The sequence below is a fragment of the Coenobita brevimanus genome, chromosome 47 (assembly GCF_032717465.1).
Source record: "Coenobita brevimanus isolate Jiangsu-jjx chromosome 47, ASM3271746v2, whole genome shotgun sequence".
Lineage (NCBI taxonomy): Eukaryota > Metazoa > Arthropoda > Malacostraca > Decapoda > Coenobitidae > Coenobita > Coenobita brevimanus.
In genome coordinates, this window is record NC_137000.1 from 26,404,917 (window position 1) to 26,430,919 (window position 26,003).

The following is a 26,003-nucleotide window of genomic DNA, read 5'->3' on the forward strand; positions in this document are numbered from 1 at the left end:
GAGATGGTAGTGAAGGAGTTAAGTGTGCCTGTGCTACCAACCATCCACCTACCACACTGCCACCTTTATCGCACTGACATAACCACACTATCATTATTACACCACGCTAACCCCAACACCATCCTTTCCACACATCCACATCACCACCACTGCAACCAACATCACCGGTAAGGCTCCCACAATTACACCACCACCACCGCCACCACACACAAAAAATAATGGCTGGGATAATCACCTCGTCTGCCAATTATCCCGTAATCACTAACTACATGAAATTGCGTTACTAGTTTTTTCTTGTTTGCTTTTAAGATTGATTACCTGATGTGAGCTACGAAGGTGGGCGGTGTGGGAAGGAGTGTTGTGGGAGGAGGGCGGGTACGTTAAACAGGTGGGCTGATTTGCACCACACCTGTCCTTGAGTCGTTTCACATGGCCTTAGTATGCTCTCAGACTCCATTTGCTTAGAGATTGACTTTACATGTACCATAATCCTTTTTCTGTAACGTCCGGTGGTCATGTCGGTAGCCTGTCAGCCCTTCTTCCTCAGTCCTCGTGATCTAGGTTCAGTCCTACCCAGTGTCGGACATATTAAATTTCTGGCAACCGCCCCATGACAAAAGCATCACTCGTGGTCAGCTACAAGAATTACGATTGAGAAGATGTTTGCAATTAATATTCTGTATAGTTTCCTGGTTCTGAATAAACTGTATACTAAACCCGAAATTTTGCTAGACGCCAAAACTATAAATTAGTATAGATGGCCGGGAATATAGTCTTCTTACTGATATTTGAGAGTGGATGTTTGTTGCTTTTCATTTACCCATACACTATCAAGCCCTGGTATGCAGCAGATTACGAACTGTACTACCTATAATAAACAGCACTACAAAGAGGACATCTACAGGATCACTGTCTTAAGCAACTATTCTACATAAATCTGACATTGACTCCCCTGACAGTGAACAACATTGCCAGCCACCACTATCTTCTTAAATGCTGTGACACTTACACATTTGCTGTCGCAGAAAAATGGATGTAAGCTATCGAGTGACACTAACCCTGACACGAAAAGCATCATACAAGTTGGAGGGAAGGAGGGGACGGTGGAAGGAACAGAACTGATGATCAGGAGGAGGAGTATGTGTGTAATTAAACAAAGTGCAGCATGAACAGTATATACAGGCAGAGGACAATCACAAATACAATATAGGCAATGAGAGTAATAGCATCCTGAATTTTTCCAGATTAAGGCAGCAGCAGCCGATATATATCCATGTAGTATGCTGTGAGTTTGTGATAAAGATGTTAAATCAATGGTGTGCAGTGTTTTTGAGCTGTATTCTAGTTATTGGAGTGTCATGTGCTGAAGTATTTTTCCTGGGCCAGACAAGAACTCCTGCACTTTCAGAGAGAGAGAGAGAGAGAGAGAGAGAGACATACACACAACACGCACTCAGCAACACCCATTTAACAAGGCACTCTCAGAGATTGCAGAAGCACTGAACTCTTTTTCCCCATATCGGAGTCCTTTTGCACGTGAGCCATGATGAGACACACACACCTTACAGAAAAGAACACATCATCATCATCATCATCATCATCATCATCATCATCGTTTATACCCAGTGAAAGAGATTGGATGAGGTCTGGAAATGAAAATAAAAACACATAAAAAATTGTATGGCAGCGAACAACGGTAATAGAAGACAGAGATACTAATAGATAGATAGATAGATCGGTAAATGGGTAAGTGCACAGACCCAGAGAAACATATACCCAGTGATAGACAGATAGATAGTCAGATAAATAGATACAGATGCACACACGTAGACAGACATACATACACACAGCCAGACAGACAAACAACCAGATAGACTGATAGATGGATAGAGAGGCGAACAGACAGACAGACAGACGGATAGGTGGATAGACAGAGCACACTTCGATTAGTAGATTGCATACAAAACGAAACCAAATAAAAGAAAGATAATTAAGTTGAGGAAATTTTTGTCGCTTCTCGTTGCAAAATTTAATGGACAGGTCAGAAGGTTAGGACATTAAGAATAAAATGAGGATGGTGATAAGACTGATGATTGAAGGATTGTGTGAGAGAGAGAGAGAGAGAGAGAGAGAGAGAGAGAGAGAGAGAGAGAGAGAGAATCACAGCACTAAATAATCCCAACATCACAGAAGGATAATATTTTACTAACAATATTCCAGACAAAATGAAGTGCCAAACAAGTCAGAATATTGACCTTTAACAACAGTGCCGGGTGCCATCTTAATTAACTCCCTCTGTGTCAGGTGTCAAATATTTAACATGCACAGGAGTCGTATATTTTTTTCCTAATTAGGCGAGTTAACATGCCTAGGAGTGGTATTCCTTTTCATATTAGCCAATTTAATTTATTCAGTACCGTATGTGTGTGTGTGTGTGTGTGTGTGTGTGTGTGTAATTCACCGGGTCGGTCAGGATCACTTGATGGTCGTGATCGTCAGCATTTTACCCTCCCGGAAGGGAGCTGAGAGCTCATATAGTCCGATCTAAGGGCAAGGCTGTGACCTTCACACACGCACACACCCGTCCCCTTGCTCAAGGGGTACAGTAACCACCCACTTCTTCGGTGAAACTTTTCGCAACCTGAGCGAGGCGCGAACTCCCATCTACCAGATGGCAAGTGAGAACGTTACCACTGCGCCAGCGAGCGGTGTGTGTGTGTGTGTGTGTGTGTGTGTAGTGGAGGGGTTCGACAGAGCCTTCGTTAACCTCTTCACCATTATAGGTCTTTCCCAGGTTGAAGCAAAATCGTTAAGTAATAGCAAGAATGATATGCAATAAATAAATAAATAAATAAAGGCGTGATACTAAGTTGAATTATAATAGATATATAAAAGCAAGGAAAAAAAAAAAAGTAAGACGTCAAGGTGCTGATTGAGGTTACAATGCCCCCTCTCCCTCCAGCCCCCCAAATCGTGTGACACAACTAGATGACATAATGGCGGCGCTGGTCAGTGATTAATAACCATATTTTTGCCACACTGCCCTAATAACACAAGTTTTTTTTTTCTGCCCACATGGCCACGCTGATTCAGTAGTGAGTGGGTGTGGAGTTTAGAGGGAAACCTTCAATGTCATCACGATATATATTGACTCCAGTGGCAGGATTATTGTTATTTTTACAGTTAAAGCTAAACGACAGTATTCATATGATAGTGAGTATTTGGTGTTTGATTGAGGGATTTGATACAGTGACCATGAAGCCACTCATGGTCTGAACAAGTCTAGTATTCCATTCCAGCTGACGCCAGATGGTTATATTCACCTAATAATGACTAACGGGAGCCTAAAGCCGCGTCCACATCAAGTGCTTGCTGGCTCGGATGGGAGTTCTGCACTGTAACCCACAAAAGTTCTCGTCCGCACCCGCAAACATTTGGCGAGGACGTGACATAACGCTTCCATGATCGCAACAACTGTAATGCTCGGTTTCAGCTGACGCGTGAGGATTTTATTCAGCCGAGAGTGAGTCAGAGGAGCTTGAGAGAGTTAATAACCTAATTCTTGGCTCAGTAACAGTCCGGCATAATAACACAAGATTTGCACTGCCCACACAGCCAGGCCGCTTTTATAAATCGCCTGGCAGCAGCATGACTAAAATAGAGATGAAGAGTTACCTGCTGTGTATTTTGTTTCGACTAACACTGGACGATTTAACTCTGCTTTGGGGAAACCTAGAGCACGGCAGAGTTTTGTTTTGGCTGAGAGTAAAGAAAGATTGCATTTTGTTCTAGCTTGTGACTGACGATTTTATTCAGCTCATCGACACAGCTTCCTTGGGATAGACGATTTTATTCAGCTTATAGGCACTGCTTCCTTGAGATGGGCTAGTTTCCTTTAGCCCATAAACACTACTTCCTTGATACGGACGATTTTATTCAGCGAGGACACTACTAGCGGACGGTTTTTACTTAGCTCATAGGCACTACTTCCTTGAGACGGACAATTTCATTCAGCTCATTGAAACTCACTGTAGTCAAAGGAGTAAAGAATTTTGTGATCAGCCGCATAACACTACCACAGGAACTACCGAGACAACCATCATCACAGCCACCCCGAAAAACACACAACTGCAGCGTCGGTCATAGAACTCCATTAATGTTTTTGTGCACAAGGGCCAGACAAACTTAGGCACTTGTATTGGTCACTGGACACCCTCGACCCACTTCTGGCTGGCGATAATGGTGTCAGTCACAAAGTTGGTGCCATCAGCAGATCTCATCTCGTTCCGATACTGATCCTAACTCGTTTGATGGCAACACTGGTTCTCCCCAAAGCTCCCGCCCACATACACGCTGGACACGCTCGCACCCACGCAAACACACACACACACACACACACACACACACACACACACACACACACACACACACACACACACACACACACACACACACACACACACACACACACACACACACACAATGAAGCTGAACAAAGTCGTCTGGAGATAGTAAAAAGAGAAAAATAAAGGACGCTCACTTAAATTTAAGCGACTCTCCAGGGGAACAAGGCCACGCATCCATTCCACCCACCCCACTCTTCAGCCTTTCCAAACCTAGCCGAGCCTGACTAAATCTAACTTAATCTCACTTCACCTAACTTAATCTAACCTATGAACGGCCCTACCTTACCTCCCGTTCCAACCCAGCCCAGCCCAGCCCAACCCAACGCGTCTAACCTAATCCTAACCAAACCAGACGAGCCCTAACCAGTCTAATCGTCTCATTTGGCGACTGCACCCCCACAAGCACCTCACCTTAGTCAGCAGCTGCCCTGATCAAAGGATGCTGTTAGTGCCATCAACTGTGCAGCATCAGCAGTATTATCTCTATGGAGCGGATCATCACAGGAATACCACCACACCACTTTACATCACAAAGGGACACTACAGTATCACAGAGGAACACCACCGCACTATCACTCTTCATCACACAGGAACGCCACCAAAATATCACCCCTCATCACAGCAGGAACATCACCACACTGTCACTTCATCACAAAAGAACACCACCACACCATCACAACACCACAAACGAGCACCACCACACCATCGCTACACCACCAAGGAACATGGCAGCAGCAGCATCCTTCATTACAAAAAAAAAAAAAAAAAAAAAAATAGCATGGTGATAGAAAAACAGCACAAAGCAGCACCATAACAAATACAGCACTGACACCATAACAGTTCTTCGTTAACCCTGCATCGTGCGTTGTGAGGGGGGACACTTTTTATTCTGCTTTGACCTCCTTCCCAAGCATAGTTAAATCGTCAAGTGGTAACTGGAATGTAACGTTATAATCGGTCTCATCCTGAAGGGTTTATCTTAGATGCTGCTACATCCTGAGGTGTCTTTGTTAAGGTAAATGAAATGATCTAGAGGTACCCAGAACAAAATAAAATAATCTCTCATACCGACTACTAAGGTTAATACATTCGCCTTGTAATAACTCGAATAATAGCAATAAGGCAGGTTGCTCTTTTGCGTCATCCTAGCAATATTCCTTCACTTAAAAGCCAAGAGAAATGCAGTAAAATCCCCTACGCACAAGCTCCACGATCAATCACCACTCATGCCCTCTAATTCATTACCCTTTCTCCATTATCCTCATTTTGGCCAGAGTATGAAAGGTGTGTAATGGATGGTTGGATAGATGGATGGATGAATGGGTAGGTGGTGATGAATGAGTGATGAGATAGGTAATTATGTAGATGAGTGTGTGGGTGGATGAAAGAATATTGAAGAGTTGGATGAGTAACGAGTTGGTGGAAAGACATTATTATTATTATTCTTATTCTTATTATTATTATTATTACTATCATTATTACCGGTATTATTATTATTATTATTATTAATTTGTAAAGGCGGTTTCTAGGAACTGCTTTTTTGTAAAGTTGTGAAGTAATGCCATAAAGAGGTACAGTGACACACACACACACACACACACACACACACACACACACACACACACACACACACACACACACACACACACACACACACACACACACACACACACACACACACACACACACACAAGTTGCAGTGCCCTAATTTCCCGCGGCCTTGTAGTGCTGGTAGCAGTGTGAAGTACAGTACACGCACACGTACAATTACACAGACATGACGTATCCGAAAAGACATAGTGTAGTGTTAGTCTGTTCGAAGCATACTTGACGGCAGATTATGTGACCGCCTTATGTGTCTCGGGTAATATTCCTATGGGCAATACACCCTGCACAAAGATACGCTATATTATCTTATCTATTGAGTGGGTGTACCTGAGAATACCACGCAGCATGGACAGCGCGAATTTAGGCGACCAGTCACATGCTGTCGGTACATATATAACAAGTCCCCATTCCCACCTGCCTTGATGTTGGTCTGAAGAAAGGAGGAAGAGATACCCTGCCACCCACACCAACACTCGTGCAGCTTCCCATAAACCTACCTGGCAGCCAACCCAAACACTTCCGACACATTGACAGTTTCAGCGGAACTCAACAATGCAGAAACATTTGCATGTAACCTTGTCTGCTTACAAGGTCTCTCTCTCTCTCTCTCTCTCTCTCTCTCTCTCTCTCTCTCTCTCTCATTTAATTTCTTCCCCTGCATCAGGCTACCCTTTCTCCACCTCACATACACTCCATCACTCAGACCTCCCCATCCCATTCTTCCATCTCATCCTAGGTCACCCCATTCTCCTCCCCATCCGTCACATACATTCCCCTACTCTGTCCCTCATTCTCCATTATAAACGTTAAAAACATGCTGGTGTGAGGCTTCTATACAATTTGGGGAAAAGTGAGCGTAAGTTAAGTGAATTTGTGAAGGAGGAAGATGTAATGCAACGCGGTAGGCCTGAGTTTTAGATTGGTTCTGAATTTTCTTGTAATAATTATCTTCGTCTTTAGCTGACAGTATTAACCTGGAATTGGTTCATTAGGAAAACTCGTGAATATACAGACAGAACCAGAAAATCCATTGGCTTTCGTGTTAGCTGGTAGTGGCGGACAATACCCAATACTGTACCTAAAATTGGTCTACACACACACACACACACACACACACACACACACACACACACACACACACACACACACACACACACACACACACACACACACACACACACACACACACACACACACACACACACACACACATCGCTCGCTGGCTCAGTGGTAGCGTTCTCGCTTGCCATCTGGTAGACTGGAGTTCACGCCTCGCTCAGGTTGCGAAAAGTTTCACTAACGAAGTGGGTGGTTACTGGCTCCCTTGAGCAAGGGGACGGGTGTGTGCATGTGTGAAGGTCACAGCCTTTCCCATAGATCGGACTATATGAGCTCTCAGTTCCCTTCCGGGAGGGTAAAAGCTGACGATCACGACCATCAAGTGATCCTGACCGACCAGGTGAATTACACACACACACACACACACACACACACACACACACACACACACACACACACACACACACACACACACACACATATACTGCTCACTGAACTGACCGCTTGCATTCCTCCACCTCTACGACGGGCGCGTAGCACCCGTCTAGTAGCAAACTCTCATCCCTTTTCTGTACAACTGTTTAATGCAAGATTTAACCGTTACTCCCAGTCCTTCATTTATGCAACAGGTCAACTCTGGAACTGTCTTCCTCTGTCTGTATTTCCTGCTTCCTATGATCTCCAGTCTTTCAAACGCAATGTGTCCAGGCATCTCGAAATGAATGGATCTTGAATTTGGCTCACTCTTGTATTTTGTTATTCTCTTGGAAGGAACAGTTTTGCGGGCTCATGGCTTTTGGTTCCTTCTTCCTTGCATAAAAAAATAACACACACACACACACACACACACACACACACACACACACACACACACACACACACACACACACACACACACACACACACACACACACACACACACACACACACACACAGTACTAGTCATCACGTACCCTCCTGATCTCTCTGTATTGAGTACCGGTATGTAAAACCGGGGAGCATAATAAATTAATCACCCAGCTCACAGTGAGGTCTGTGGTGAATAAGTGTTGATCAGGGTATGTTAATTGAGTTACCTGTTGTGCTAATGCATCCTGTTCTGGTGACACGGTGAGGTGAGGGGTGTCATGTCAGGGAAAATTATTTGTATGAGAGTCCGATAAGGTAGTAGTAGGAGTAGTAGTAGTAGTAGTAGTAATAGTAATAGTAGCTGTAGTAGGAGGAGGAGGAGGCCACCACAAGTTGTCCTTCTCCAATACCTGTCCGATAATAAGGGCGTGTTTTTGTTATTACCTGTATTTCATTTGCCGTTTTCACAAAGGAGCTGGGTGAGTTGAAGAAAAAGATTATTTGGGAGATTAGAAGGAGGGGGTGTATGCTGAAAACAGTGGGATTTATGCCACTATTTTACCTCATAATCAAGATAAAGTGACACAAACATTTGTTGTGTAACTATTAAGGGACGGTGACGCCCTGCGAGAGGTGGTGGTCAGGTGATTAGAGAAGTTGCCCACTGTCTGAAAGGACGCAATTTCAATCCCATGCTTAGGAAAGGGAAAGCTGAATGAATCTTGTTAAAACAGGCTTTACTAGTGCCTCACAAGACCTATCGACATTGCCACGGACGTATTCATCCCCCGGTTATAACATTAGTCCTGAATGAGGTACCTCGAGCATGTCTTCAGAATGGATGGTAGTTATTCCGCTAAAGCGGTAACAGTGAAGGTATTTGACACGTAGGACTATTAGGCCTCAGGAAACGAATTGTCAGGTCTGTGTCGAAAGTCTTAGACCAAAAAATATCTGATTAAAATCCTCTTGGCATTGGCGAGAATAAAAAAAGAAAAAATAAGCTGCCGTAATCACTTGAAGAGACTAACTCCTTGTCTGCACAGCATTTTTCGTTTCATGCAGACTACGGCGAAACGATTCAGTTCTGTTCAAAAGACCCTCGCGGACTAAAATAGCTTAAGGGAAAACGAAAGCAGAGCAGATTAGAAAGGCAAGCGACAGAACGGAAATGCGAGAAACAGATTTACACCCACTTCACACAGATAACGCCTTTCATATTTTATTTTTGTCTGTACAGTTTCATGCGGCTTAAGGAGAAACTCATTGACTGCACGACATCAGGACAGTCTATCTTAATCCTTCTCAAACTGACGATTTTGCGTTTATTTTTTGCTGCCTCGAGATTATTTTAATCGTCTCAAGAAGGTGACTGGGAGCGAAGTGGGAAGATAAAGGAACATATTGTTTGTGGCTTAACATCTATTATCCTAGATTATTATTATTATTATTATATTTTTTACCTACGGATTCAGGAAGGACCTCTCGCACGGAGGGGCTTAATGGTGACTGACAGATGCTAAACACCAGCCGATGTATTTATTTATTCATTTATGTTATTAGTTGAGGGGAAGCGAGTTAGTTGGATAATCTTGTACAAAGGAACGTATGGCAAGAAACTGGCACCCTCCTCCCTTCTTTTTTTATGGTTATGGGATTGACTCTAATATATAATGTGAAACGCATATGCGTGGATGGTTATGCCTGTGAGACGGAGTAAGGATTCCGGGGTCCTGATGGGTGAGTGAATGTGTCGTTCGTTTCAGTGGGCTTACTCTTGATTACTTCTCCCTGTGTCGTGTTTTTCCTTCTGTCTTCCCTTCTGGATCCTAGCACTCCCAGCCATTAAAGGGAAAAAGTGGTGGGATGATGATGATGATGATGATGATGATGATGAGGGAAACCGTCAGCACAGAGAGGCTTTAATACACCTGATGGTAACTTGAACCCTTTTGCCGAGAGCTTCCGATAATGGCACAGAAAATAAAGGACCTTGTTCCGGATTGGCAGTTGACCGTAATGGCGGCAGTTGTGACACTACTTCCGCGTTGTGATGCCGCTAAGGACGTGATTTTGTTACTGTCGTCAGTTTGGCCACATTCTTTTTCTTTTTCAGGAATATCTACGCTCGGTTTGGATAGATTAGATTCTTAGATTGTTTGTTTAGGTTGATGTGTTAGATTTAGGTTAGGCTGGGTTAGGTTAGGTTTGGTTTGGTCATGTTCGTAGCTTAGGTTAGGTTAGGTCGGGATAGGTCGTGTCATGTCCAGTCGTGTTTGGTTAAATTAGGGTAGGTTAGGTCTGGTTATTTTAGATTGGGTTTAGTTAGGGTAGGTTCGGTTAGGAGTTTTGTTAAGGTTACATGTAAATGAAATGAGAGCGATAGTAATGGAATAATAAATAAATAAATAAATAAATAAATGAATAAATATAGTAGAATGGCACTCAGTAGAGCGCATGCCTCCGCCAAGGCCCAACATGCAGTTCCTTTTAATTCAGTCAAGTCTAATCCATTATCAAACTCATAACCCTATCAGTTGTAACACCATAATTTTAAACTACCCATAACTGTACACATTCGTAGATACCAACATCCTAAATATGCCTGATTTTTTTCATCAAGATCCATGCAATATTCATTGAAAAATTTACGAAAATGTTGAAAAACGCCCTTTCTCGCGGTGTTAAAGAAAGTGAAATAAATTCCTGGATCCGCACCTTTATCCGGATCCGCACCAAAATTTAATGGAGTCTATTCTGGGCCAAGGCCCATTCTTCTACCAAGTTTCGTGGAAATCCATTCAGTAGTTTTTGTGTAATCTTGCTCACAAACCAACCAACCAACAAACAAACGAACAGGGGTGAAAACATAACCTCCTTGGCGGAGGTAATAAACGCTTGATGTTGAAATGGTGAAATGGCTGAGGGGACTGAAATTTGTGGCAGGGTTGGGTTAGGCTACATTGCGGTGCAGGAAATTAGGGAACACGCGCAGGAGCAGGAGAAAGAGTGGGGAAGTCACACGTTAGATTATCCTGAGTTTGATTAAAGTATAATTTAGATAATAGTGAGAAAGTTTCCTCGATTAGCTTAGGTTACTTAATGCTGAGTTGGCATGCGATAGAGGTAGTTAGCTACGGGTAAGATTGGATATAATGACAAGGTACGGGTAAGATTGGATATAATGACACAGGTGACACTAATGGCAGGTGCGACGAGTTGGAGCCTTCAAACTAGAGCTCCTTACGCGTGGTTGACCCCTTCAGTCCGATATCGTAGTTTTGTTCGTGCCATCTTCAGACGATTTCCTTTAGGTTAGGAGAGATTTTTGGGATTCGAGATGTTGGTTATATATTGCAGTATCCCTTTTGCTGGTACGGATCCCTTCCAAGGACTTCAAAATTGCCCGGATGCAGCAAGAATAGAACTAGAAATAGGTCATGGAACCCGACTGAGGTTACATGGAACACCCGTATACAGGTGTAATAATAACAACAATAATAATAATAATAATAATAATAATAATATTAATAATAATAATAATAATAATAATAATAATAATAATAATAATAGTGATAATAATAATAATTTGCTTATGGGATGATCAGAGCACGGTAACAGGAATATATACAACATGTCACAATAAAACAGTATCATCTCTCTCTCGGTAAGCCTTCGCACCAATTACACTAATGTACCTTCACCTGTATTTTTCTGTTCGCCCCCCGCCCCCCCCTTTTTTCCTTCTTTTAACGTTGTCTTATCCCTCTTATCTTCCCTTTTTTCATATTTTGGTACCCCTGTTTTCTTCCCTCTTTCCTTGATTGGGTAATCCATATATATATATATATATATATATATATATATATATATATATATATATATATATATATATATACTGTATATCCTAACACCAGGCACAGCAAAATATACTGTTTATCGTTTTCTCCACCTTTGCATTAATCATAGCACAGTACGACGTAGATCTTGTTGCAGATCCAGCACTAGGCACAGTCACTGTATATTTCTGTTGATAAATCCCAGCAATTGTTGTTGTTGTTGATCATTCCCAGTCTGGCTGAACACACCCATAAGCCGACAGCAAGTAACCGCAATAAATTCATGGACCAAACAGAATGCCGTATATTTCCCCTGGTAAACAGTTACACCACCCAGAGTAAAATATACTTTATACCTGTGTCTGTCTATCTGTCTATATCTGTCTAACTGCCTGTGCCTATATTTGCTTATGTCTATCTCTCTGTGTGTCTGTTTGTCTTCATCGATCTGTCTATAGCTGTGTCTGTCTGTCTGCCTACCTGTCTGTCTGTCTGTGTATCTATCTATCTATCTGTCAGTCAATCTAAATTCACGGACCAATCATGACACAGTATATATCGCACGCTAGTCAGTAACACCTGTCGTACTTCAGTATATTCATCCACAGTAGCTACAGACCCTGGCCCAATCACAACACTGTATATTTCTGCTGCTAAACAATTACACCAATGAGAGGGGGCGGTGTCAGGTGATGTGGGGGGAGGGGGGAGAGCAAATTGACACGGTGGCTCTGAGACAACACTGGAGGGGGAGAAATGGAGGGGGGAAAAAGAGGAAGTGAGAAAAGGAAGAAGGAAAGTCTGAAGGAAGAGACGGAAGAGGGGAAAATGATAGGAATGGAAAAGATGAGAGGGGAAGTGAAATGAAAAATTATACATACATAGGCTATTTAGAGAGAGGGAGGGACGGGCACTAGGAAACAGTAAACAGAGGAAAAAAGGGGAAAAACTGAGAACAGAGAGGGAAACAGAAAAGAGAAAAGCAGACAACTGAGACAGAAATAAGAAGGCAGTTAAAGAGAAGCTATAAGTGAAATAAAAGAAGTAGAGGGATATGTAGAAGAGTAAAGAAAGGAAGAAGGAAATAAAAGAGAAAGGAAGAAAAATTAGAGGCATGGGAGAAAAAAAGGGAAGGAAATACATAAGAAACAGGAAGAGTTAGGAGAAGGAAAACATAACAGGAAGATGCAAGAATATGAGGTAAGAAAAAAAGAAAGAAAATGAAGTATAAAGAGAAACCCAAAGAAGGGAAGAGAATAGAGCGAATGCAGGAACGGTAGAGGAAACAAAAATCATCATCATCGTTATCATCATCATCATCATCATCATCATCATCATCATTATCATAACTCATTTTTATGTTTCATTGGTGTGGATAGGAGCCAGACGTAAGAAAAATAAAACACATATATATACGCATTTACGTAAGAGTCCAGTGATAAGTTTTATACATCCACTCAATCATCCTTCTTGGTATTGTTTCGCTCCATCCCGCAGACGATACCATGCACCCCCTACTTTTATTACGGTATCTTCGGTAAATCGCTCTCGCAACACCAGTGGAACAGAGGGATTCCATTTCATCGTCTGCCGTGCTAAATAAAATGCAGAACCCTTATCGTGTGAATCTTCGTACATCCCGGTAATTTATCCATCCTTTGTAACCACGTCAGTTCATCTGCATCGTTCACTTCATGCATAACTTTGTCACACACTTAGTATATCAAACCACCTTCATCTTGGACTTATACGCCTCTTCCTGCCCTCATACTCGTTCACCGTTATGTTCTTTTCACCGTCCTGCCCTGTTTATCCTTTGTATGATCTTGCCATCCAAAACACACACTGTCTCTTCCCCTTTGGTTAATAGACTTCCTTGCATCATTTTCCCCCAAAAGGTATTCAGTTTTTTTTTTTTTTTATATATATATATTCATCCTGCGCCACCCACATGCCTCTTTAACTCCTTCAAGTCTTGTAAAGTGAATCGCGTAGCACTTCTAACTTGGGAAGTGACTAGTGACAGGAGTTGCTTTATAAAACTTTGCAAGCCTTCAGGAGGAAAAGTTTTCAAGGTATTTAAGTCATGTTCCTCTGCGTCACAGAGGGATAAAATTTCGCAAAATAAAACACTCGACTATTGTTTACTCCCCCCCGAAGTTGCAGGAGGTATACTGGCAGCATCTGGCTCTGATGTCACGGATGCTATTTTTTTTTTTACTTTTTCGTCCTCATCCTCTACGAATTATTGGCTGTATCACAGTTTCGAAAATATGATTGAAAAGCTCAGGAAGTTTTGCTTCAAGACGTTTCCCAGAAACAAAATGGTTGTGGGGGACGTTTGGAGCTCCAAGGATGAGAATATAAGTATTTACGGTTCATAATCGTACTCTTAATTCAGAGTGCAGAAACGATTTTATCTGTTTGTCTATTTGTTTACTTATTTTCAAACTTATGGTAGAGAACAAACATTTAGTAAACCAAGGATACACCGGTGCTGTTTATGACAATAAAATATATTTCCAGAGTTGTGGTGTGAGAGATCGGCCAAGAAAGACGTCATCCACTGATCGGCCAAGAAGGACTATCCACCGCTGGCTAAGATGACCAGGGGGCACAAAAAAGAGAAGCTATACAATTTGGGTCGGGCGTGAAAGGTTAGTATTCATATTACCACTGTTTTCACTGTCTGCTTGCATCCTTCCACCTCTGCGACGGGTGCACAGCACCCATCTAGCAACAAACTCTCATCCCTTTCCTGTCAGACTCTCTAATGCAAGAGTTAACCGTTACTCCCAGTACTTCATTTATGCAACAGGTCAACTCAGGAACTGTTTCTCTTTGTCTGTACTTCCTACTTCTTATGATCTCCAGTCTTTCAAACGTAGTGTGTCCAGGCATCTTGAAGTGAACGGATCTTGAATTTGGCTCTCTTTTGTATTGTTTTTGTTTTTTTCTTGGAAGGAACTGTTTGCGGGCTCCTAGTCTTTGGTTTCTCTTCCTCGCATTAACAAAAAAACTTATCCATACTATTATCTTGCATCTTGACGTTACTGTGGCCTTCAACACTGCTGTCTTGCAGCCTTACTTCTTAGCGATCTGTTTCGTAAGAAGTGTTTCGTAGCACCAATCTCTTTCCTCCCATGTTTGCCACTTTACTTCCACTACATATTCTCAGTTCCTTCATTTTTCTGTCATTACACCAAGCTGCCTAATATCTGCCGCACATCCGTCTTTCTCTCCAATACTATTTTTTTTTTTTTTCACTACACCACACTACCTAAAATTTGCTAATGCGCCTCTCGCTCCAGTTCTTTGAATATTACCGTATATCATGAGTTACATTATCTCTGACCAAAAGTTACTGTACAATTTTCTGCAATCACTGTCAGCAATAGTTGTTTACAGATATGCACAAGACTGAATCAGCACTAAAATTACCTTTCACCGTCAAGAGGCCGAAATATTGCTAACACAAGACCTGAAATACTCCAACTTCAGTCACTCTCGTTTTAGTCTCTTACACCCCCATCATCATCATCATCAGCAGCAGCAGTCTGACCCTGTTTCCCACTAGTTAAAGGGATAGGTAGTGAAATACAGAATTTGAAATAGGCCATACATCCATTACGCAGCAAGTAGGCCTGTTAAATAACCTCATCCATAGACTGTACATTACTTGACAACAGAGAAAAGGAAAAATATGGGAAGACAGGAGAACAGATATCGTATAGTACAAAGAATATTGTGAGGAAAATAGAATGTTTTAATTACTTCCTAAACGTGGAATTACAGTATATAGAGGAAAGCAGTAAAGGACGGGTAATTAAAAATGTTGAGAAAAGAAGATAGGAAAAATGAGGAGTACGGGCAATAAGAGGGAATTTTAATAAGTTTTGTGAGCGGAAAGAGAAGGATGAAAAGAGGAATATGCTTAAGTTTCTCCGTTTCACACACACACACACACACACACACACACACACACACACACACACACACACACACACACACACACACACACACACACACACACACACACACACACACACACACACACACACACACACACACACACACACACACACACACACACACACACACACACACACACACACACACACACACACACACACACACACCGACTCTCACACTCACACTCTCATCCTCCACACCCACATTCTCGTCATCCACATTCTCACCGCCACCCACAGCCACCATCACCAGTTTCCCACACAGAGGCTCGTCCCACAACCCTATCCACCCACAGCAATTATTCTTACCCATTGCATCACTCCCACATCGCTTCACCACTTCATAATTCACCCCCATTCTTCCACTCCATATCCTATCACTTGCCCCCTATCCACTACTTTATTACACTCTCCCACTCTGTTTCATTCCACATGTTCCCTCTCCATCAGTCCACCACATTCCTCCACCCCTATTCCTACCTCTTGCTCCCTCCCCACCACTCCATCCCCCCTCCATCCACCACCTTACCATCCAGATCCTTAACTTTACCTGGACCTTAAATTATTCGTCTGCTCTCTTAATGACCCCCCCTTTTTTTTTTTTTTTTACACTTGTACATGTAATTACTTCCGGGTGCAAAAATTACTCATGCACTCCGCGTTACAATGGGAGAAAAAAATGAGAGGGAGTGTGTAGGCTATAATGATGCATATGAGTTGACATGTTGAGTTTCAAGGCTGTGTTTTATTGCAAAGCCTCACGTGGTGTATACTAGGTTTTTATCTGTGTGTGTATGTGTGTGTATGTGTGTGTGTGTGTGTGTGTGTGTGTGTGTGTGTGTGTGTGTGTGTGTGTGTGTGTGTGTGTGTGTGTGTGTGATTGTAAACCCTTCCATGGCGTCGTCTTCTGTAGTATTTCAACTAACCCCAGACGATTTTCCTAAGCTGAGAGTGAGTCATGTGAGCCAGTGTGTTAATGATGTCACCGTTATCTCTCTCATTGTCAGACCATCTCTATCACTATTTCCTGCTAACCCCGAGTCGTAATGGTATGAGTGTTAAAACTGTCACTATTAACCCTCTCATTTTCGGTTGCACGCTAGCATTCTGTTCCTGCCAACGCCAGGGTATAGCCGCGTTACAGCGAGGAAAAAAGATATCTTGCCTAAGCGTGGTAACGAATCTTGACTCTTGGGCTGTTGTGCGTTATCGAGTACCGAAATTCAAGATGAAATTCAGGAGTGATCAATGTTAGAGTTGCTTCCAAGGTATTTTGTTGAGGATTGATTTTGACTTGTCCGTATTCTGAAAACAGTCATCTTGTCGGCTTCCCAGGTTAACCATAGGCTCCCGTGGTGAAGTAAGTAGCTCAGTGGGTACCTATCTAATGTAAGTCCTTTGGATGGCTGTACTAATACAGCATGATGTGCTGAAATGAAACTTGTGATCGCGTAATCGGATGATTTCCTGTTTTGGCTACAATCTCCATTTTAAATATTGTTGTCAGAATTGGTCAACATTGATTATGGCTACAGTTCGCGCAAAACAAGCCTTTGTTCATACCCAGAGATCATTAATATAATATGGATGTCTTTATGAATGTGATTCTGTATGTTTTTGTGTGCGTAATTATGTTTTTATTAGTTTTCTGTATGTACGTGCGAGTGTGACTGAATATGTGTATGTAAGTGCGACTCAGTATGTGTGTATGCGATTGCGTCTGATGGGCGGAACAGTCATTATTTACGTAATTGCATGCTATACGAGGTCAAGCACGCACATAGTTGTACACTAGAGGTATACACACACACACACACACACACACACACACACACACACACACACACACACACACACACAGAGTGATTATACCTGTCCCTTCCTTATAACTCTTTGTCTTCTGTTGACGTCCCCCTTCTTTTCTTCACCCTGTTTACCTCATTCTTTTTTTTTTTATTAGTTCTCCTCTTTTCTTCATTTTTGTTTTACCTTTAATTATTACCTGAATTTGTATATTGTTTTTACCTGAGCAGTGATTAATGTCTGCAGTCCGTGGAGGTATTTTTTTTTTCATTCCTGCTACCGCCAGACGATTAATAATAAGTTTAGGGAAGACCTTGACTAATTATATTGTAGGTGATTTCTCGTATGTATACCCTGTCTAGTTTGGAAAGTCTGATCTAAGCCTAAAAAAAAAAAAAAGAGGTTTGAATGTGGAAATGAATAAGTTGATTCAGACTCCATCTACCCGTTCCAGTTCAAGAATTATCTCCTCACGTGAATACTATAAAAAAAAGAAAAAAAAAAAAGAAAAGTGGATCGGAGGCCTTAAAAGTGGGCGCCTGGCAGAGTGTCCTTCATATAATTGCTTATGTTTACTCGCAGTTCGATCATACTGGGTGACACAAAACAGACTCTTGACATATACAGATGGACACTACAACATTTCGTCAGCCATGTGCATCACTCCCCCTACATGCACCCCTTTCTCATTCGTCCCTCGTCAGGTCAGGTTCACCCACCAGTCTACCCCCGATCACAAGGTCCGGTTTACAATGAAGCCCGTGGACTGTTACAAATTCTGCTGCAGGTGGTTTACTTTGACTTGGGTTGAGTTTTTGGTTTGAATTTTTCCAGAAGTTAAAGTCACGCGTAAGTAGAGGAATTTTTCGGTGTGTATCTGTGCCCCTCTTAATGTTGAAATGCTACAGCCACGTGTAATTAGAATAATGTTTTGGTTTGCATTTAAGTCTCAGTGTTGAAAAGCTACAATCACGTGTAAAATAGAATGATGTTTTCGTTTGTTTATGCGTCTGTCTTAATGTTTAAACGCTACAATCACGAGTAAATTGAATAATGTTTTGGATTGTGTTTACGTCTCAGTGTTAAAAAGCTACAATCACGTGTAAAGGGAGTAATGTTTTGGTCTGTATGTGCGTCTCGCATAATGTTAAAAAGCTAGTCACGTGTAAATAGAATAATGTGTTTTTCATATCTCCTAGTGTTGAACAGCCACAATCACGTGCAAATAGAATAATGTTTTGTATCTGCGTCTCTATTAAAGTTAAAAAGCAACAGTCACGTGTAAATGGATTAATGTTATTGTAGTTGCCCCCCTCATAATGTTACATGAGTTACAATCACGTATAAACAAAATAATACGCTTACTAATGCCTAGGCTTTGAGTCACACTTTACTAGTTACTGATTTAATGCCACCTTTGCTCTGACTAACAGAGCAGGAAAACTTTATACCTGTAATCTCAGCCACAGCTCTCAACTTTCCCAGCTTGTCTTCATTTACTCTCAGAAAATGTAACTCATCACACGATCTTTTCATTCTTCTCGTAAAGGCCTTATTTTAGCCTTTACTCTCAGCTCGATCTTTCACTCTTCTCGTAAAGGCCTTATTTTAGCCTTTACTCTCAGCTCGATCTTTCACTCTTCTCGTAAAGGCCTTATTTTAGCCTTTACTCTCTACCTGACCTTTTCTATCTTCTCGTAAGTACTCTCAACTCGATCTTTTCACTCTTCTCGTAAGGGACTTATTTTAGCCCTTACACTAAGCTCGATCTTTTCACTATTCTCCTAAAGGCATTGTTTTAGCCTTTACTCTCAACTCTGTCTGCATTCCTGCTCAACCCATCGTAATTTTTCAAACAACTTTTCATTCAGTCATATTTTCCTTCACAGCTGTTCTGGATTTTTAGTTTAAGCTGAATACAGAGTGAGGAACTTTCGATCTTAATTAACTTATGAGCAGTGTTGAGCTGGATGAAAAATCAAGTAAAAAAAAAGAGAGAGAGAGAAATGTGTGTATATGACTTCATTGTCTTGGAGGAAATAATTAAATGGACAACTAAATAAGTAAGTACATAAAAACTAAATGAATAAAATCAGTCCACGGTTCTAGCTACCCACGTTTCACTTACTCGCGTTTCTGCAGTTGTATTATAAAGTTTCGACTTTAATGCAGACTTACCAGTAACTCGTAAACGTGATGTTTACACTTCGTCTGCACTATGGATTTTCATTTCACTTCGTTTTTCTCGAACTGGAAACTCAGGTTATGTCTGTCCGTCCGTCCGTCTGTCCTTACGTCCGTTGGTACGTTCCACGCTGTATCTCAGAAACCATTTGTTGGAATTTTCTCATATTTTGAATGATAGTAGGGTCCTATAGGAGGTTGATGCCCGTCTTTTCGAAGATTTGAAAAAAAAAATCGAAGATGGCCGACCAATGACCATTTTTCTGTTTTTGAAACTTTAGATCCTTTATATCTCCTTTACTTTAACAGGTAGGTTGACAGGTTGTAACGATGTGGAATAGTCTAGGGACGTGTTTGTGTTAATTTTAGTGACGTTATCTGTTTTTATTATTCTGCCCTCTATACGCACTATGAATACCACTTCCAGCTTCTTTTTATGCTATATATTTTACACATGTTTATATTCTGTGTCCTACAGGCCTTGATTCAGTTCGTTTTCATGCTTTATGTTTTGCATTCGTTTATATTCTCAGTCATAGTGGCTCTACTTCATATTCCATTTCATGCTTTTTATTCAACTCTCGTATATATTCTCAGTCATGGCGGGTTTTATTTCATAGTCCTTGATTCATCCTTAATTCTGATCCCTCCCGTCTTTGGCTCACACCGATCTCTCACTTCCAAAGCTGATGTCTCACCTGGTTCATCTGTAGACTAACCTAAAAACTCACCTTTACCTGTATATATGTTCTTCAGGTATATTCAGTTGGACTTACTTTCACCACTGATACTCCTTGCTCACTTCAAGAACTTCGTTGTCATCTTATATTTATCATCGACCCCAGATTCTTACCACACTCATAGGCCAGTGTTCTAGTGTGGTAAGGAAGCTCTCTATCACCCTTTCTTAAGCGACTTATTTTGTTTATTACAGCTTACTCTCCTCTTCTGTGTTAGATAAATTCTCCCAGTATCGCCATGCTCTGCGTAAATGACATACAAAGGGATAATAACCACCCATATCCAAAATAGATCGCTACGGAAGTGGTGTTGGACAACTTACTTAACCGATGAGAATATGAACCTTTCAGGATTCAAAAATTTTGCGCCTTATGCAGCACCTAGCTAGCCCGCAAAATACTTCACGTTCGTATATGTTAATGTAATCTGCAGCCTTAATACCTTTGACCTAACCTGCCTCCTCTCAGGGTGCAACTGTTACCCACGATTCTCTATATGCTGGCTAACACTTACATGCATTTTTTATTCTCCATCTAAACTCCCGCCTCCCGCTTTGAACTCTTACATTACGATGACCCAACACTTTTTCTTAATATCTTGCCACCGCCGGACGATGTTAAAATTTCATCTTATGAGGGATGCCTTGCAATGAAGGGATGTGAAATACTCTTCCATTAAATCCTTCACTGTAATGATATAATTTGCACTTTATATGCTAATACCTCGCTATTTTATATGCTTGTGGGAGCGAAGGGTGTGTTAGCATGGGCAGCGTTACAGGACTCACTCGTACCCACCCAGCATTGATTCACTACAGTGTAAACTTTCACTCTCCCTCACCTGCCAATCAAACGCATTTCGTATTCCCTTACATTATCTCCCGCCGTCGCTACGCCATTGCTCGACAATCTCCAGCTACTCCGCAAGCTCTCATGCATTAATACTTCTGTAAATTTGGGGATGAATCTGTAAGTGCAATGAATATATACTTAAAAGTGTGATCCAGATAGAGCACATTCTCACAGCGTTGGTGGAGGGAGGGTGAGTTGAGGGAGGTTATTGTGGTGCGTTGAGGGAGGTTATCGTGGTGCGTTGAGGGAGGTTATCGTGGTGCGTTGAGGGAGGATATAATGGTGCTTTGAAGGAGGTTATTGTGGTGCTTTGAGGGAGGTTATCGTGGTGCTTTGAAGGTTATTATGGCGCGTTGAAGGAGGTTATCGTGGTGCTTTGAGGGAGGTTATTGTGGTGCGTTGAGGGAGGTTATTGTGGTGTGTTGAGGAAGGTTATTATGGCGCGTTGAAGGAGGTTATCGTGGTGCGTTGAGGGAGGTTATTGTGGTGCGTTGAGGAAGGTTATTATGGCGCGTTGAAGGAGGTTATCGTGGTGCTTTGAGGGAGGTTATCGTGGTGCGTTGAGGGAGGTTATCGTGGTGCGTTGAGGGAGGTTATCGTGGTGCGTTGAGGGAGGTTATCGTGGTGCGTTGAGGGAGGTTATCGTGGTGCGTTGAGGAAGGTTATCGTGGTGCGTTGAGGGAGGTTATCGTGGTGCGTTGAGAGAGGTTATCATGGTGCGTTGAGGGAGGTTATCGTGGTGCGTTGAGGAAGGTTATCGTGGTGCGTTGAGGGAGGTTATCGTGGTGCTTTGAGGGAGGTAATCGTTCCAGTTCAGCGTTGCCTGGCTATTCTTTTCCACTGATATCAAACCATGAACTCTTCCATAAATGCACTTCTCACTAAGATAAGAGAGAGCCCGTCGGTAAGCGTGTTTAATCCCTTCAGCACTCAAATGGGGTGCGGGAGAGGGATGCCTTCTTGTGGTGGCACCGATATGACTGGACGATGGAGCTGCCTGCTTTTACAAACGTCCCTCAATCCCCTCCCGATCCCCCGAAAGGAGAATGTGTTGCCGGGCAGAACCTCTCAGTTGTTTTGGTGCCACCACGTGAAGGCGTCGCTCTCCAGTATCAATATCACAGTTACGACATGGGTTTCAGTGTAAGTTTATGAATGTGAACATGGTTTGGGTGTGTGTACGTGAATGTGTACAGGGTTTGGGTGTAAGTGTGTATGGATGTGTATAGGGTTTGGGTGTGTGTGTGATGTGTACAGGGTTTGGGTGTAAGTGTGTGTGAATGTGTACAGGGTTTGGGTGTGTGTGTGAATGTGTACAGGGTTTGGGTGTAAGTGTGTGTGTATGTGTGCCCGGTTTGAGTGTCTCTGTGTACATGGTTTAGGTGTAAGTTTGTGTGAATGTGTACAGGGTGTGTGCGTAAGTTTGTGTATGTGTACAGGGTTTGAATGTAAGTTTGTGTATCTGGAGATGGGATGACGCACAGGATCAGTCCGCTGTCGTAACTGAGGTTGGAAAAAAAATGAAGATAGATAGATAGATGATGGGTAGATAGATAGATGGATAGATTAATAGATAGATGGATAGATTGATGGAGGGGGAAGGTGCACATAAACTACCCACAACTACACATGTCCTCGTCTGCCTAAAAAACACCCGTCTTACCTACGACGGGTATATATTTGCTTGTACGGTAAGTCTGTTTGTAAATTGTAACAGTGGGTGATAAGGTACGTTTTATCAGTGAAAAAATCGATGAAGTAGATGTTTATGCGCCTCTCTCTCTCTCTCTCTCTCTCTCTCTCTCTCTCTCTCCATCAGTTTTTTCCCATTGCATCTGTTCATCTGTCTATCCATCTCTCTGTCTATTTGTCAGTTCGCTTTCGTCATTCATTTCTTACTTTCCATTAATCTATCTATCCGTTTATCTATTTTTGTCCTCTTCCTGTCTATTCGTCGATTCTTTTTCCTGCTATCTGTCTGTCTGTCTGTCTATCTATCCATCTGTCCTGTTCCTCTTTAAACATTTAGTTCTTCCATTATCTGTCTATTTGCCTGTCTGTCCCTCTCTCTGCATATTTATTTATTTATCAGCTGTCCATCCATCCGTCCATTTCATCCATCAATCCATCCATCCATCCATCCATCCATCCATCCATCCATCCATCCATCCACCCATCCATCCATCCATCCGTCCATCCATCCATCCATCCATCCATCCATCCATCCATCCACCCACCCATCCATCCATCCATCCATCCATCTGTTTTTATCAGTCTCTCAGTCTCTCGGTATCTCTATCTATCAGTCATTATCTACTCTCTGCCTGCCTGTCTGTCTGTCTGTAGCCATCGTTCTCTTCAGCTACATCTGTTTGTCTGTCTGTCTGTCATTCTGTCTATATCTATCTGTCTGTCTGTCTCTGTATCTACCTGTCTATGTCTGTCTGTTTGTCTGTATCTATCTATCTATCTGTACATCGGTAACTATATATATATCCTTCTCTCTCTCTCTCTCTCTCTCTCTGCACATTCATATCATTCCTTCTCATTCCATCCATCCTTCCTATGTTTCCGTCCCTCCATATGATCTGTTTGTCCGTCTGTCTGTCGATCCGTCTGTCTCTGCTTTCATCTTTTTTCTTTCCAAATCTGACGTTAGTTTTCATTCCCTCTGTCTTTAAGCATTTACCTGTTTCTTTTATTTTCAGTCTATCTGTCTATCTCTATCTGTCTGTCTGTCTGCCTGTCTCTATATGTGCCTCGTGTTCCTCTCTATACTCATTCCATCTCCTTTTCGGTTCGTATACTTAGTCTTTCCATTGTTGATTCTGCTGTTTCTTTTTCATTCCATCTGTCTGCTTCTCTGTCAGTATAGAGGAATGCAAACAGCAGCAGACCTAGTGGAATGTTTGTTTATCTACCTATCTATCTATCTGCATATCATTTTATCGATCTATCCCTCTGCCTGTCTGTTTATCTATCTATCTATCTATCCCTCTCTGCCTGTTTTGTCTGTCTGTTCTCTCTTTCCATTATTTATTCACTTGTGTCTTTCTCTTCATGTCTGTTTTTCGTTTTTTCCTTTCTTTTTTTGTCGTTCTGTCTTTCCACCCTTGCAGTTGTCTACCTAATCATTTATTTTATTTTACTCCTAACTGTCTGTCTGTGTGTCCGTTTCTCTGTCTACTTTTCTTTCATTTTCTCCAGTTCTGTCTCTGTCGCTCCCATTCTGTCTCTCTGTATCTGTCTCCCATTCCTCCTCTCTGTCAACGTGTTCATCTCTTACTTCCTTCTATCATTCTATAGCTCTGTCTCTTTTGGCTCTCCCTGTCTCTCTCTCTCTCTCTCTCTCTCTCTCTCTGTCTGTCTATGGAAGTGCCTTTCTTTTTACGCCCCGTTCCAGTTTTCTTGGACTTCTATGACTTAAAAAATATAATGCATTTCTTGTAAGGGGTCTGTAATTATCCGAGATCCATTCCCTCACAATTTGCCATTACTGTTTTTCGTCTTGTGGAGGCAGGAGCGCCCCCACAAACTCTCCTCCCAACACTCTTATTATATATAGATCCAGTCGAAGCTAACCCACACTAAACGATATCTTAAAGACCGGAAAAAGGTTATGATTTCCACGTACCCTCTTAAGACTCTATTTCGGCTTTTGCAGGGAGACTATAAAGGTTTGAGGTTACTGATATTTCGTTCCGGAGTTTAGGCTGCTTTTGTGTAGGAATTAATATTGATAAAGGTATATGCATTCTCTCTCTCTCTCTCTCTCTCTCTCTCTCGAGTTAACGTTAGAGGTTTATCGAAAGCTGTGGCTGTTTTTGTACGGGGTTGGTAATTGATATTGCTACATACCGACATCTCTCTCTCTCTCTCTCTTTCTCAGAAGTGGTGGTTAGTCTACCTGTGCGCATGGTAGGGTTTGAGAGTTGAGGTTTCCATTGTTCACCGCAAGTTTAGCTCTTTGTGTATAGGGTTGAAGAGTTGAAAATACTACATAGTTTCCCTTCACAAAGTCTAGGTTAGCGGACGGTGCGGTAGGGTAGAAGGTTATGTCCACCAGGGTACCTACCTTGACTTCCTGTAGGGGGGCGCTGGGGTTTCAAGAGGTGGAGTCGGAGGCGAAGTTGGAGTCTCTGGGGCAGATCATCCTCGTCGACACATGGCCTCTCCGTCAGCTGGGTAGTGGAGGGACACACAGGGAGCGACAACTAGCACCACCTCCTGGGCTCTTGGGGAGGGTGAGGCAAGAACAGAACGAGGGCTACTGAGTGGGGTTACTTCTCAAAATTTAGGTATTTCTTTCTACTAAACCAGTCCTCTTTTTTGGGGGGAATATCGCCTCTATCTCTCTCTGTTTTTCTTTCTGTCCCTCTCTTCTCCCAGGTATATCTCGCTCTCTCTCCCTCTCTCTCTCTCTCTCTTTCTTTCTTTCTGTGTATGTATCTGTTCTCTCAGTCTCTTTCCGTCAACTCCACACCTGCAGGAGGAAGCCACAGAGTTGGTGGTGCGCGTGGACCTCACCTCAACTTATACTGCCACCTGGCCCTACCCCCACTCCGCCACACCTCCCACTCACCCTCGCTCGCTCTCACAATCCTTCCCTCCGCCCCCTTGCTCTTTATCGATCCCAGCTTGACCCTGTTTGCCTTCCGTGGCTGCAATTAACGCCTGCTACGTACATAAAGG

The 26,003-nt window shown here is 42.3% G+C and overlaps 1 protein-coding gene across 1 annotated transcript in view; it reads right to left on the reverse strand.

The window, feature by feature from the left end:
* Nucleotides 1-25,776, reverse strand: part of LOC145399131 (uncharacterized) — a 196,085-nt gene extending 170,309 nt beyond the window's left edge. Inside the window, exon 1 of the mRNA XM_080271870.1 lies at nucleotides 25,387-25,776. The gene's annotated coding sequence lies outside the window, so the exon portion shown is untranslated. The remainder of the gene's footprint in view (nucleotides 1-25,386) is intronic.
* Nucleotides 25,777-26,003: the final 227 nt, after the last annotated feature.